General features: G+C 43.6%; 1 protein-coding gene across 1 annotated transcript in view; it reads left to right on the plus strand.

Annotated features, from left to right (window-relative positions):
- Positions 1-6,506: 6,506 nt before the first annotated feature.
- RCAN2 (regulator of calcineurin 2) overlaps positions 6,507-12,888 on the plus strand; it is a 264,880-nt gene continuing 258,498 nt past the window's right edge. Inside the window, exon 1 of the mRNA XM_079934904.1 lies at positions 6,507-6,862. The gene's annotated coding sequence lies outside the window, so the exon portion shown is untranslated. The remainder of the gene's footprint in view (positions 6,863-12,888) is intronic.

A 12,888-nucleotide genomic window follows, 5' to 3' on the forward strand; every position in this document is an offset into this window, starting at 1 on the left:
GAAGCAGCCCTGACAGCTATGATCTGCCAGGTGTGATCGGTTTGGCCTTGATGTTCTCCTGTTGAATATACACAGTTTCACAAAATATCCTAGGACCACGAGGGATCAAGATAAAAGCAAGATCTTCTGCACTCACAGCTAAACAGAGACAAACATGTGAACATTGTCCAAACTCCAAAAATGATCACATTCCCCTATTCTGACTAATATGAGTGATGGCTGCTTCTTGACCAATGATACCAGTGATAGCCTTACTTCATTCTTCCCACCTTACAGATAAGATTTATTAATATACCCAAGGAAAACAGTACCCCTGCTTTTTAATAGCATCCAATCTAGAGCCAAGTACGGCTTCTTTAAACCCTCCCCCAGATCACTTAAGACAAGTCCAAACCCTGTAAGTCCTTCCTAATGTCTTACTGCCATGCCCCACCATCTCCACGGTGTACATCCTCCCTCATTGCAAAGAGCAATAAACCCAACTTGTTTGATTACACGTGTGTTCTTAATGGTCTTTGGCTGGAGGACGTTGACACCAGAGATTCCTTGAGCTATAAGAAGCACACTCAGTCATCTTGACTTTATTTTTTCCAGGGAGTGTGTGTGTTCTCCCCCACCCAAGAATATCTCTCAAGTCATTGAGAGCAACCAAATACTTTGCTATAGGATCACTTTCTCTGTTCCCTGCTTTGATGAGCCCTTTCCACCTCTCCATCCTACTCTAAAGGCTGCCAAGAAGAGAATAAAACAGATTAACTTAGAATGCTTTGAGAAGTGTTTCTTCCCTTCTATCCACTTCCATTTCCATGACATGAGAAACTATAAACCCAGAATTAATATATGATAGCCTCCACTTTCAGACCAGATCTGTCCTGCTCCAGTTTCATTTAAAATCCAGCCCATTTTTATTTTTGCTACTGTAAAGCATGGACTACTATATAAAGGAACATGCATCTTGCTTACGTGGCATTACAACTAATCTAAATCTATAAGGAATAGCCTGACATTGAGATGGGCTACAAAGTACTTTTCTAGTAAGAAATGTGGCACCAGATGAGCGAGCTTGATGCAGGAGAAAGAAGGGTTACTTGATTGAGACTGAGAAGACTGGAATGTTAGTTGCAGTGTTACACAAACCATCACTTTGACCTCAGGAAAGCCATATTCTGTTAGCCTAAATTCCTTATCAACGGTTAAACATTGATTGAAAGCATACTCCATGTCAGGTAGTAGGATAAGTTGCTTGGGCCATCCATTAGGTCATTTGCAAACAATGTAATGTGACAGGCATAATAAAGGGACATGTGAAAAAGAACTGCAGGAGCCCTGAGGAGGAAGACCTGACTCACCCTCCATGGTCCCTGAAAGTGGCAGCATTTTCCTACACACAAAAGACCCCAAGGTCTTGAACCAGGCTACTTGGGTTTCACTCTAGCTCAACTTACCAGGGTTAGGCAATCTATCTGTGCTTTGGTTTCCTTACCTATAAAACGGAAATCATAGTTGTACTTATCTCCTAGGGTATTATGAAGATTACATTAATGTACAAATACGAACTGCAGAGTTATTGGTACTCAGTAACCACTTAAGAACATATTTAATATTATTGTTTTTGTTATTAGTAGTGATATGTAATCTTCAAATTTCCTCATAAATCCAAACCCCTATAATCTCTCCTAGTGCAGAAGCAAAGAGTCTGAAGTCCTCTCTTTGAAAAAAATATAAGCATGTATCTTTGGAAAACATGAAATCCTTCCAGGGTCACAAGTGACAAAGAATAAGTTGAGTCTGGACTCTCTGGTACCAGCGAGTAAGAAAACACTCAGTTATGGCGATGTGCCAAGGGACACAGAAGTCAGCTTGAAGGGGCTCCCACTGGCCAAATCTGGGGGGATGAGCATCAAAATAAGTAATGATAGTAACAGATTATGACCCATTAAATAAACTAGGAGTCTGTGAGTGCACATTTATATTACTAAATAGTTAAATGAGGAGAAGAAAAACTTTTCCTTTCAGTAGCATGCTAAGTAACGCAAAAGAAATGATAGAAGTAGAAAAACATGAATGTGACAAGTCAATATCACGTGCTATACATAGGCTGCAATAAGAACACAGCACCACTTTGGTGATGTTCCGGAGTACACCTTATAACCTCAGTGTAAGGAAACATCAAACCCAGATAGAGGTACATTCTATACAATGACTAGCAAGTGAACTCAAAGCTGTCAAGGTCATTGTTTCAGATTGAAGGAGATTAAAGAAACATGCCAACTGGGTGAAAAGCAGTATCCTCTCTTGGATCCTTTTATAAAACGGGTCTGACAAAGGGTGTATAAGAGTTCTTTGTATTCTTGCCAATTTTCTGTAAGTTTGAAATTGTTTCAAAACAAAAGAAAAAAAGTACAGCTATCAGGAATACTATGTAGCTATAAAAAATAATGTTGTTGACACGGGCTTCCCTGGTGGCGCAGTGGTTGGGAGTCCGCCTGCCGATGCAGGGGACGCGGGTTCGTGCCCCGGTCTGGGAGGATCCCGCGTGCCGCGGAGCGGCTGGGCCCGTGAGCCATGGCTGCGGAGCCTGCGCGTCCGGAGCCTGTGCTCCGCGGCGGGAGAGGCCGCAACGGTGAGAGGCCCGCGTACCGCAAAAAAAAAAAAAAAAAAAAAAAAAAAAAAAAAATAATGTTGTTGACACGAAAAGCATAAGCAACAACCATAATAAAAATAGATAAATTGGACTTCGTCAAAATTCAAAACTTTTATACTTCATAGTGAGGACACTCTCAAGAAAAAGACAACTCACAGAATGGGAGAAGATATTCGCGAATCGTGTATCTGACAACGGATTCGTATCCAGAATATATAAAGGACTCTTACACTCCACACACACAGACACACAGACACACACACACACACACACACACACACACACACACACAAAGAAAAACAGCCCAATTAAAACATGGGCAAAGGTCATAAAAAAGGAGAAATACTTTGGCATAAATTTAATAAAATATATACATAATCTATGTGAGGAAAACTATAAAGCTCTGGTGAAAGAAATCAGAAAAACTAGGTAACTGGAGAGATATGCCATGTCTGTGGATAATAAGACTAAGTATGGAAAGATGTCAGTTCTTCCCAACTTGATCTTTAGATTCAATGCAATCCCAATCAAAATCCCAGCAAATTATTTTGTGATATTGACAAACTGATTCTAAAGTTTATACGAAGCTGCAAAAAGACCAGAATAGCCAACACAATTTTAAAGGAGAAGAACAAAATCAGAGGATTGACACTACCTGATTTCAAGACTTACTGTAAAGCTACAGTAATCAAGGCAGTATGATATTTGTGAACGAATAGATAAATAGATCAATGGAATAGAATAGATAGTCCAGAAATAGACCCAGATAAATATGTATAGTCAACTGATCTTTGACAAAGGAGCAAAGGCAAAACAATGGAGAAAAGATTGTCTTTTCAACAAATGGTGCTGGAACAACTGGATATCCACATGCAAAAAATAAAAAATAAATAGAATAATCTAGATACTGAACTTATACACGTTACGAAAATTAACTCAAAATAGACCATAGACCTAAACATAAAATGCAAAACTATAAAATTCCTAGGAGATAATATAGAAGAAAACCTAGATGACTTTTGGTATGATGAAGGCTCTTTAGATAAAACACCAAAGGCACAATCCATGAAATAAATCCATAAGCTGGACTTCATTAAAATTAAAAACTTTTGCTGAGCAAAAGACACTGTCAAGGGGATGAGAAGACAAGCCACAGAGTTGGAGAAGTTATTTACAAAATACATATCTGATACAGGACTGTTGTTCAAAATATAAAAGGACTCTTAAAACAGAAAGGAACAATAAGAACAATAAGAAAACAAACAACCCAGTTAGGAAACGGGTGAAAAACCTGAACAGACACCTCACCAAAGAAGATCTATGGATGGCAAATAAGCATATGAAAAACTGTTCCACATCTTATGTCATTAGGAAGCTGTAAATAAAAGCAATGAGATACCACTACATGCCTATTAGAATGGCAAAATTCCAAAATACTTACAATCCCAAACGCTGGTGAGGACGTGAAGCAACAGGAAATCTCATTCATTGCTGGCAGGGATGCAAACTGGTATAGCCATTTTGGAAGACAGTATTTGGTGGTTTCTTACAAAACATATTCTTATAATATGATCCAGCAATCACGCTCCTCAGTATTTACCCAAGTGAGTTGAAACTTACGTTCACGCAGAACACATGGAGGAAACTTAGTTGCATATTGCTAAAGGAAAGAAGCCAATCTGAAAAGTCTATACAGTTCACTGTATGATTCGTACCATATGACATTCTGAAAAAGGCAAAACTATGGAGACGGTTAAAAATGTCAGTGGTTGCCAAGGGTTAGCGGGGAGGTAAGGATGAATAGGAGGGGCAGGGAGGATATTTAAGGCAGTGAAACTGTCATGTAAGAGACTATAATGGTGGATATGTCATTATATATTTGTCAAAACTCAAAGAATGTACAACACCTAAAAGTGACCCCTAGTGTAAACTCTGGACTTTGGTTGATAATTATGTGTCCATGTCAGTTCATCTTTTGTAATAAATGCACCACTCTGGTGGGGGATGTTGATGATGGGGGAGGCTGTGCATGTGTGAGGCAGGGGGTATATGAGAAATCTCTTTACCTTCCACTCAATGTTGCTGTGAACATTAAACTTAAAAAAAAAAGGTCTATTAAGAAAATAAGAAAACCTGTATCTGAGTGGTAAGAAAATGACCATGTTCACTTTTGTGACAGCTAACATATATTGAGTGCTACTGTGTGCCAGGCATTGGGCTAAGTGCTTTACATGTATTACTTCATTGAATTCTCACATTAAATCTTGTGTTTTTCCAACTTTGCAAAATTTCTACAATAAATATATTATTTCTGTACCCAGAAAATTTTATTTGTAAACATATATGTGCATAATAGATCCTATTAAGGTGAAGGTCTTCAGGTTGGTGAAGATTCTAGGAACTACTTACTGTGAAATTTTGTTCAAAAGATTGAGGATATTTTACTTGGAAATGGGGGCTTAGAGTGAGTGATGATGGCTATCTTCACATATTTGAAAGACAGTCAGTTGGAAAAGGAATTGGACACTGTCTTCATCGCTTCAAAAAGTGAACTAGAGTGAAAATCCTAGGAAAGTAATTTTGGGCTTAACATAAGGATGCTCTTCCAAACAATTCTATCCAAAAAAGTAATTCATCTAGTCAGTGAATATATATGGATTTGTGCATCTAGAAGTTTGGAAGAGTAGGAGTCCGAGGTCATTTTCAACTCTGAAATTCTGTCTTTATTTATATTTAATGCAGATTAATCAGAGAGAAGAGCCAAGGTCTACCTTTTCTGTTTTGTTTTTCAAAGAGGATGTAATTGTGTGTCAGCCTTGGAAAAAACAATGTGGTGCCTGGGTGAGCAAAGAATAGTTGTGAAACTTACAAGTTGCTTCGATGCAATCTTAACATTGTTATCAGGAAACAAAAGGGCATAAAAAGCACAAGGGAAAAGGCCTATTTATGTAGCATTTAGAAAGATGACAGAACGCAAAGCTGATTTATATCTTATTCATTTCCTCCCTCAGGTTGGTGCACACACCCCCGCCACCCTTCTTCCTTCAGTTTTTCCCACTTCCCTTATTATATATTTTTTTTACACTATTGGCATTCTCTTGCCATGAGACTCAACTCTATCCATACGGGTGGCACCCATAAGCCACGGCTCTGAACTGCTTTATTTTGTAAAGCAGAGACCTCTACCGGGGTTAAGTTTGTTGAGCGACAGATCTACACAAGATTCTGTTTCACATTCAACCTTTTACTGTACGATACCGTAGGATGCCACCCACTCCTGTGTCACAGGCTCTCATACAATAGGAGTCCTTGAAGCCCTCAGTCCCCAGGTCTGGTGGCTGGGAAACCTGGCAAAGCCACGGCCCGCGCAGGGCACCTTCCCCTGCGAGGGCGGGGCGGGGCCGGGAAGCCAGCCACCGGGCGCCTGCGCCCACCCGGCGCAGCGCCCCAGGGCCCTCCCTCGAGGGGCTTCTCGACCTTTCCTCAGTTAGCCGGAGTAGGGGGGCTCCATCAGCTCAGTATTCCCCACCCACAGTTTGCTTCTCTATCAGTTTCTTCCCGGCTGTCGCTGCCCAGCCACCCTTAGCTTCAGCATCAGCCCCCTGCCCACTCCGACGCCCAAGGAAGCCACCACCCCGGCCGTGACCCCGAGGAGCCCCTCCCCCCGGGACTCCTACGGACCGTCTCCTGAACTCGGTCCCCAGAGGGTCTTCACCCCCTCCTGGGCACCGGGGCGGAGGGCAGGGGGAGTGCCCGGGAAGGGGAGTGCGTGGGGGACCGGGAAGGGCGCGGGGTCAGGCGGGAGGGGAGGAGAGGAGGCCAGACAGGGGCTCTCGGTTTCCCGGGGTCTGATTGGAGGTTGGCGCGATGAGTCGGAGCTGGGGGCGCGCCCATCTCCGCTGGCTCCTGCCAGAGCCGCCGGCTCGGCCCCTCCCCGGAGCCGCTTTGTCCCGGGTGACGGCCGCTGAGGTTGCGGCGAGGAGCGGGCGGGAGGCAGAGACCCGCGGACCCACGGAGCCGGAGCCGGAGCCCGGGAGGCGGGGCGCGCCGCGCACGGCCCCACGCCCAGGCCCGCGGGCACCGCGCCCGTCCCCGCGCGCTCTCGGCCCGGCCGCCAGGTGAGCAGCCGCGCCACGCCAGCAGTCGCCGGCTCCGCCGACCGGCAGACCGCCCAGCAGTCGCCTCAGCCTCCACCGACGCATCGCGGACGACCAGCAGGTCGGTTATGTAACGGCGCCGGCCCGCTCGTCCCGGCACCCTGTCCTGTCCTGTCCTGTCCTGCCGGGGCTGCGCGCGGCGCCCGGGCCGGGCCGGGGGACCGTGGCGGGGGTCGGCCGAGAGCGGGCGGGGTATGGGGCTGGGCCGGGGGCGGTGGCCGTGGCGGCGGGTGGTCTCCAGATCCAGTTCTCAGCTCCCGCGGCGGCCGTGAGGACCGAGGTCCCTTGACCCCCTCTAGAGGGCGCGGGTCTCAAGGAGCCCCTTCCCCAGTCCTAGTGGCCCAGGGGTTCGTCTTTCTAGTAGCAGCAGCAGGTGCATAAGTGGAGGAGCGGGAATGACGCCTGTGGTCCCCGGGACTGAGATTTGGAGAGGGGATTAGGGGAGGTGGTCTGTACGCAGAGAGCAAACGGGAAATCGGAGCCTCTTTTCCCAGTGCTTTAAGGAAAGTGCTGGGGAGGGGAAGGTGCTTTGAGACGCAGCGGACTGGGAATTGTCCTGCCTGGGATTAGCGGGCTTGGGTCATCTAAAAATAACTTCAAGTTTGAAAAGTGAAATAGAAGGGAGCGCAGTGTGCCGAGTTCCTCCTGCCTGTGGGATGCTTCTCTCTAGAAGTCACTAGAGGGAACAGGAAAATCCCAGCTGCCTGATCCCTCGGCTGCCTCCTGGTTTCACTGGTTTCCAGGGTTTCTCCGTTTGACTTTAGTTAATGATTTATTCTCCAAGGCACTGCTGTCTTTGTCTTATCCCAAAATGAATTATAGCAGAGTGCATGCTTTGAATCTTTCCTATTTAGTACGTTAGGATAGAAGTGTTCAGTGGACATCTAATGAGTCTGCTGCCTACGCTTTTTTTTTTTTTAAAGTATCCTTTCAGTAAAAACAAAAGTTTCTGAGCTCCCTTTAACATATATCCCACAACTGGAGATGAAAGATGCTAGAGCATTCCAGTCCACCCTTCTCTCTTCCCTAAGCCAGAATCCCACTTGTCATACGGAGGGGAGGCTTTAGGAAAAGTAGGACATTTTAAATAAGCAGCTCAACTTTCACACATATTACATCAACCCAAAACACAGGCAAATGTATCACAGGCACAGGGCAACACTTGCTAACTGACCCCCTCCATTCCAGGAACACAATGAAGTAAAAAATAGAACTACCATACAGCCCAGCAATCCCACTACTGGGCATATACCCTGAGAAAACCATAATTCAAAAAGAGTCATGTACCAAAATGTTCATTGCAGCTCTATTTACAATAGCCCGGATGTGGAAACAACCTAAGTGTCCATCAACAGATGAATGGATAAAGAAGATGTGGCACATATTTACAATGGAATATTACTCAGCCAGAAAAGGAAACGAAATGGGTTATTTGTAGTGAGGTGGATGGACCTAGAGTCTGTCAGAAGTAAGTCAGAAAGAGAAAAACAAATACCGTATGCTAACACATATATATGGAATCTAAGAAAAAAAAAAAGGTCATGAAGAACCTAGGGGTAAGACGGGAATAAAGACACAGACCTACTAGAGAATGGACTTGAGGATATGGGGAGGGGGAAGGGTAGGCTGTGACAAAGTGAGAGAGTGGCACGGACATATATACACTACCAAACGTAAAATAGATAGCTAGTGGGAAGCAGCCGCATAGCACAGGGAGATCAGCTTGGTGGTTTGTGACCACCTAGAGGGGTGGGATAGGGAGGGTGGGAGGGAGGGAGACGCAAGAGGGAAGAGATATGGGAACATATGTATATGTATAACTGATAAGCAGAAACTAACACACCATTGTAAAGCAATTATACTCCAATAAAGATGTTAAAAAAAAAGAAAAGAAAAACCTAGAAGCTAGAAAGGATCAAGAAGCAGACAAGCATCGACTGTGGAACAAGGCAGGGGAGTGAACAGTTGGCTGCTTTTCAGTCTCCCATTGATTTCCTTTAGCCTTAGAGCTATTTTCTTAAGTACAATCAGTCACTGCGTTGAGTTAGTCTAAAATGTGAGTTGCTCTTTGCTTTCAAATCCACTGCAAATCGAATCAGCATTTACTGAGCACCTACTACTTGAGTCCAGTCCGTAGAATTTTATGAGGGAATGTGTCCTCAACTAAAGCTACAGGATCCCAAGAGCTTTCCAAATGCCTTGTTTGCAGCTCCTGCAGAACCCAACGAAATTAGGGAGGATGTGGCTCTCTCTTTCTCCAGTGATGAACAGTTAACGGACATAAGTGGGAACTTGAGAGCTTTGTCATTTGCAAGTACGCATCACATTCTTTTAAAAACTACTTGCATAATCGTTTGCAGTTAGTCATGTAGGTTATAGACATTAGCTTTATTGAGATCAACTTTGTCACTGAGGTCTCATTTTCCCATTCCTTTTATTTTCTGTACCATCCACTCAGTTTACTCAGCAGTTAACTTGTTAAGTACCTACTGTGTGCTATGTAGTCCCTGTGCCAGAGGCTACAAGAATGAGGCCCATGTTGTTCAGAAATCAATCTAGCAGAAAAGGATAAGAAAATTAAGTGATAAAGATCAGCATGGTGAGTGTTTAGTGGAGATAGGAGCAAGCTCAGTGGGAGCCCAGGGAAGAAAGGGTTCAGGGAATCTGGAAGAGCTTGCAGAGAAGTTCATGTTCAGACTGCATCTCTATAGAGAAGGAGCTAGGTGTTCCACGTTGAAAGAAAGGTCACGTTCAAAGAACTTGTAGGTGTTCTACAGTGAGGAGGTGGCAGGAAAGTTTGGGAGGACGTGTTTCAGTGAGCCTGGGCTATGAATATACCTTGCAGAGGAGGAGAAGCCATGCAGTCTGTATGGGAGAAATGATTTGATCTAATTCATCTTGCAAAAGTTACTTTGGAGGCGGTGAGTAGGTGGGGTTGCAAAGAGGAACGAGCTCAGATTTTAGACCACTAAAGCGGTCCAGACCAAAAACAATAAGTAAAATTAATTGTGCCTGAACCAGGTAGAATGGGGAAAGAGAAGAGAGACCTACAGAAAACCATTTCAGAGAGAGAATCAGTGGCTCTAGTCACCAAGTGGCTGGTAGTGTGGAATGAGAAGCTTAAGATGTTTAGATAGATGGCAGGCTTTGTACTGAGATAGGAAGTCACGGAGAATGATTAGGTTTAAGAAAGACGGGGACTTTTAACTGAAACTTTTCCTCTAAGATCAGGAATGCCCACTCTTGCCACTTTTCTTTAGTATAGTACTGGAAGTCCTAGCCATAGCATTTAGGCAAGAAAAAAAAAGACATTCAAATCAGAAAGGAAGAAGTAAAACTATCTCTTTGTAAATGACATGATATTATACATAGAAAACCCTAAAGACTCTACTAAAAGACCGTTAGGACCAATAAACAAATTCAGTAAAATTGCAGGACATAAAATCAATGCACAAACATCAGTTGCATTTCTATACCCTAAAATAGCGAACTATCAGAAAGAGAAATTAAGAAAGCAATCCCATTTGTAACTGCATCTTAAAGAATAAAATACCTAGGAATAAATTTAATCAAGGGGGTGAAAGACTTGTTCCCTGAAAACTATGACAATAATGAAAGAAACTGAAGAAGACACAAATAAGTGTTGGTGAGAATGTGGAGAAAAGGGAACCCTCCTACACTGTTGGTGGGAATGTAAACTGGTGCAGCCACTATGGAAAACGGTATGGAGGTTCCTCAAAAAATTAAAAATAGAACTACCACATGATCCAGCAATCCCACTTTTGGGTATTCATCCAAAGAAAATGAAAATACTAACTTGAAAAGATATCTGCACCTCCATGTTCATTACAGCATTTTCTATACGAGCCATGATATGGAAACAGCTTAAATGGCCACTGATGGATGAGTGGATAAGGAAAATCTGGTATATGTGTATATACAATGGAATATTATTCAGCCATAAAAAGGAGGCCCTGCCATTTGCAACAACATGGGTGGACCTTGATGGCATTGTGCTAAGTGAATAAGTCAGAGAAATATAAGTACTGTGTGATCTCACTTATATGTAGAGTCTAGAAAAACCAAACTCATAAATCCAGAGAATAGATTGTTGTTGCCAGAGGCAAGGGGTGGAGGATGGGCAAAATGGGTGAAGGTGGTCAAAAGGTACAAACTTCCAGTTATAAGATACGTATGTTCTGGGGGTATAATGTACAGCATGGTGACTATAGTTAACAATACTGTATTGTATATTTGAAAGTTGCTAAGACAGTAGATCTTCAAAGTTCTCATTATAAGGAAAAAAATTTGTAACTATGTAAGATGGTAGATGTCAACTAAACTTATTATGATGATCATTTCACAATATATACATACACCTAAAACTAATACAGTGTTTTATGTTAATTATATCTCAGCCAAACCGGGGGTGGGAGGGAAGGAAGTACGGTTGATCCTTGAACAACACAGGTTTGAGCTGTGATTAGGGATCACAATGTATGGAATCAAAAGACCTGGGGTTTGAGTCCTGATTCTCTCCAAACTGTTTCAGCTTCCTGCCCTTGGGTGAGTCATTGACCAATTCCTTTGTTTTCCAGGCAGAGATAGCAAGACTCAGATTTTCCTCTTAGAAGGGGGTATGTGTAGCGCCCCTAACCCCCGAGTTGTACAAGGGTCAACTATAAAATGAGAAAGAGTTGTTTTGAGAAAGGTGGGGAATTTTGACTTTGAACATCCAAATAAAAATACTCTGTAGGCACTTTTCTTTTCAAAGGTAATTTCTTCATTCCTGGTGCTAACTTCCATCCATCTGACTCACCTTCATTCCTGAGACTGTCTAGTGCTGCCTTTGGAGAAGAAGGAGATGATTTGACAGCAGGGAGTTGTTGCTGCCTTCTTCCCCCAGAGTGAAAGTATTAACTGTCAATTATCTGAACTAGTAGTAGTAATAATGGTAATAATTCAAACGGTAGCAACCATATGTACCATTTATTCAGTGCTTACTTTATGCCAAGCATAAAGAAGGTGGAGCTCTACACAGATTATCACGTTTGATCCTCATGATAACCTCACGAGGCGGATACTATTGTTATTCTCGTATGACGGTTAAGGAACCCAAGGCAAAGAGAGGGCACCTTATCTAGGTCACACAGTTAGTAAGAAGGGCACCCAGGGGTCAAGCTCAGGCAGTCTGGCCAGCACTCTGAATAGCCAGTGTGAATTAATAACCTTGAAATCATTCCTATGTAGCCTAGAATGTGTATTTTTACCCCGTGTTTGAATGTTTGTAGCTGATGCCATAAAAGAGAATGGGAGTGAGTGAGAAGTCCTGGCTCTCATCCGGGCCCTGCACTTGACTTGTTGGGTGACCTCTGCAAAAGCCCATCCGCTCTCGGGCCTTAGTTATTTTAAATCTGCATATTCATGGGGGAAGAGTTTGACTAGATGATCTCTGAAGAGTCTGGGCATTCTGAAGTCCTGCCATCCTGTCTCAAATTTTACTACTCGAGCCATATTGGGTTAAAATCATGCCTGCCTGGTTCCTTTCAGAATAGGAATGGGACCTGTGCCTATTCTAAGAGGATGAACTCAAGTGGTGGCCTGTCCTTAACAGCTTGATGGTAACTGGTCCATAGTGCCAGAGCTGGTGGGAGTGCCTAAGGTTGGGGGAGCCCAGTTCAGGCAGGGGAAACCCAGACGAGCACCGCAGTGGAGGAATCTCCGTAGTCACTGTCCGGTTTCTGTATTTTAGATGTGTCACTTAAATTCTATGAGACTTAGTTTCCTGATCTCTGAATAATGGGGGTGATGAATACATGTGTTGTAAGGTTGTTTGTTGTAAGGATCAAAACAGATTACATAGAGCAGGCACTGCACACGAGTCTGCCCCATTGAAGATGCTCAGTGAGTGGGCGGGGGTGGGGGGGGTCCTCACCCCTGGCCACCCAGGATAACAGACATGCAGAAAAGGGAGGTAGAGTATTTCCAAAGATAAACTCCTCCTACTTCACAGTTATGCTAAGGACCACCCTTTAGTGATCATCATTTCTCTCTCTCTCTCTCTCTTAGAAAGTAGTATATATTGGG

Source organism: Stenella coeruleoalba (assembly GCF_951394435.1).
Source record: "Stenella coeruleoalba genome assembly, chromosome: 10".
In the NCBI taxonomy this organism is placed as follows: domain Eukaryota; kingdom Metazoa; phylum Chordata; class Mammalia; order Artiodactyla; family Delphinidae; genus Stenella; species Stenella coeruleoalba.